The sequence below is a fragment of the Triticum urartu genome, unplaced genomic scaffold (genome assembly GCF_003073215.2).
Source record: "Triticum urartu cultivar G1812 unplaced genomic scaffold, Tu2.1 TuUngrouped_contig_7041, whole genome shotgun sequence".
Classification (NCBI taxonomy): domain Eukaryota; kingdom Viridiplantae; phylum Streptophyta; class Magnoliopsida; order Poales; family Poaceae; genus Triticum; species Triticum urartu.
In genome coordinates this window covers 6,107-8,421 of record NW_024117853.1, presented here as the reverse complement: position 1 = coordinate 8,421, position 2,315 = coordinate 6,107, and the positions used below count along the sequence as shown (strand labels likewise).

Here is a 2,315-nt window from a genome sequence, read left to right as displayed (position 1 = left end):
AACTGTGTGTAGTAGACAAAAAATCATCGGAGGCGTCAAAATCTGAGCCCTGAAAAACTACTACATTAAACTAGTTAGTACTTCCTTACTTCTGAACCTTGAAACAAACACCAAAAGATTTGCCTAAACCTGCTGCAAACCAAATTGTTTTAGCTTACTTCGGAAACCTGATCATAATAAAAGTGCAGTAAATTCCACTTGAAACAATCTATCCATACTAAAAAAAGGGCAGCTAGTTAGCTTGGTTGCAGTCTGGAACAAATAATCATAATTACTCTTCTATTTTATTTAGTGGAACCTGTTCATTTAGAAACCTCACAAGGAAAAAATTTAGTCTGATCCCTGTGGACTAACTAAACTGTTTCATCGAGACGAGGCTGGAAACTAAACTGTTCTCTCAGTAGTCAAGCCAATTTCTTTTACTGAAAAAACACCAACCCAGACTATCAATTACTCGTATCAATGTTTACATTAACATCTCATGTACAAAATTGTTTGTCTTTGACATTAGCAGGTGGAACGTCACAAGTGGATGCAACCCAAGAATAAAAATACATAAGCGACCAGCGAAGTAAGGAGCTCCAGACACCAAGTACGCGGCAAAATAAATGCCAGGATCACTGGGACAACCAGCGAACCAACTATCCAGCCACTCGCAAAGAGTCCAAGCCTGCAAGTATAGAGGATGATTAAACACCCTATACGTGTGCGACTAATAACGACCAAGGGAGTACTCATATGTATGTTGCTATGCAGGTGCTAACTAACCCTGTAGAAGATGCCCTGCCAAGGTTTTTCATCTTGTCGTTGAGAAAGTATATGCATGAGACGAGTGCCAGTGCAAGCTGCAACACAAAACATCAATGTTAGAAAGATTGTTAGAACCAGCGAGATCTACCATTGGCATTGTACGCTTAATCTATCTTATAGGTATATTTTCTACCTAATGGTTGCGCAAGAGATATAAACAAGTCTTAGGTTGTAAATAATGTCTAACAGGTTCAATGCTTAGGAGAAAGGGATTGCTAAATCGGTTGGGAGAATCATTACAAGCATATATACCTAGAAGGTAGGTCCGGTCTCAGCAGAGGTTGCGATGCTCCACCCAGCAATAAAGCCGAAGAGAGTGAATCTTTTTGACACGACATCCATCGATGGCACCTCGAAGTGTCCGAGCAGTGTCTTAACCCATGACGGGCGGTGCCCGTTGGTGAACAAGAGAAGGAAGAACGGTGATGCTGGTGAAGGTCGGATTCGGTCGTCGCTGCAGTCCACACACGACAATAATATTGGCCGTTTGCGGCCACGGGGTCAACAACGAGCGGAATGCAGCACTCCACACATCTCTCTGCGACCGAATGCCAACACCTGCATCGATTTCACAAGGCAAAATAAGGAGTTTGTGATCAGAGTTGCATCGACAAACATGGTTAGGCACTCGCGACACAATTGAGTTTCGGATTTTCAGTTAGAGCGTCTCTTGTTGTCTGCTAGAGCAGTGTGCAGAGTTTCAGTTTCACAGTTTTTGAGCTCGGTGCCTACTGATTTAGGCTAACCAACCATCTAAGAATTATGTAAAAGTAACTAACAGTAGTACCAGTTTCTAGACAAACTATTTACTGAGCTGAAGGAATATATGGATGGTCTAATTTTCAGGGCAAATTCACTACGTATGAAACAAACAGAAGTTCAGAAGAAGCTGGGCAGAAGTGCAGAACATGAAGAACACTCACCGCCTGAAGATATTGGAGGAGCATTTTCATAGGAGTGGACACTACGTTTTTTGGCGCGGGGGCCTAGACTGAAAGCTCTGCACTAGGGAGGAGGTGGGAGATGTTCCTCGCCCCTAAGATGCTCCTCGTCGGACGCCCCTGAGGTGCTCCTTGCCGGACGGGAGATGTTCTTCTCGGCGGCCCTGTTTTGCCGCGAGCCACGCAACTATGGACAGGAGTGGGGGCGAATCCCACTGGATCTGTAGCTGTTTGTGCCGTCGCTGGTCACGGGTGGCCGCGGCTTCTGGAGATAAGGCGATGGCAGGAAGTGCACCGGGGCCGGGGGTGTGGCGGTGGGAGGCGTTCCGGAGCCAGGGTGATGGGAGGCACGCCAGAGCAAGAGGCGACGGCGGAATGCAGCCTGGTTGCACGCGGAGGTTGGGGCTGTGGCACTTGGAGGTAGGGGAAGCGGGGTATAGGGGAGCGGCGGCACCAGGAGGCAAGGGAAGTGGGCATGGCGGCGCCGGGAGGTAGGGGAAGCGGGGAGCGGCGGTGCTAGGAGAGATCGAGGAGCGGGGAGAGATGCACGGCGCTGGCGCCTGG

The 2,315-nt window shown here is 47.8% G+C and overlaps 1 long non-coding RNA gene across 1 annotated transcript; it reads right to left on the bottom strand.

Annotated features, from left to right (window-relative positions):
- Positions 1–253: 253 nt before the first annotated feature.
- On the bottom strand, positions 254–1,802 carry LOC125531406. The gene is made up of 4 exons (XR_007293212.1): positions 1,734–1,802; positions 1,063–1,368; positions 769–845; positions 254–670 (listed from the first exon to the last, which is right to left on the bottom strand). It is a non-coding gene; the product is annotated as an uncharacterized LOC125531406 (long non-coding RNA).
- Positions 1,803–2,315: the final 513 nt, after the last annotated feature.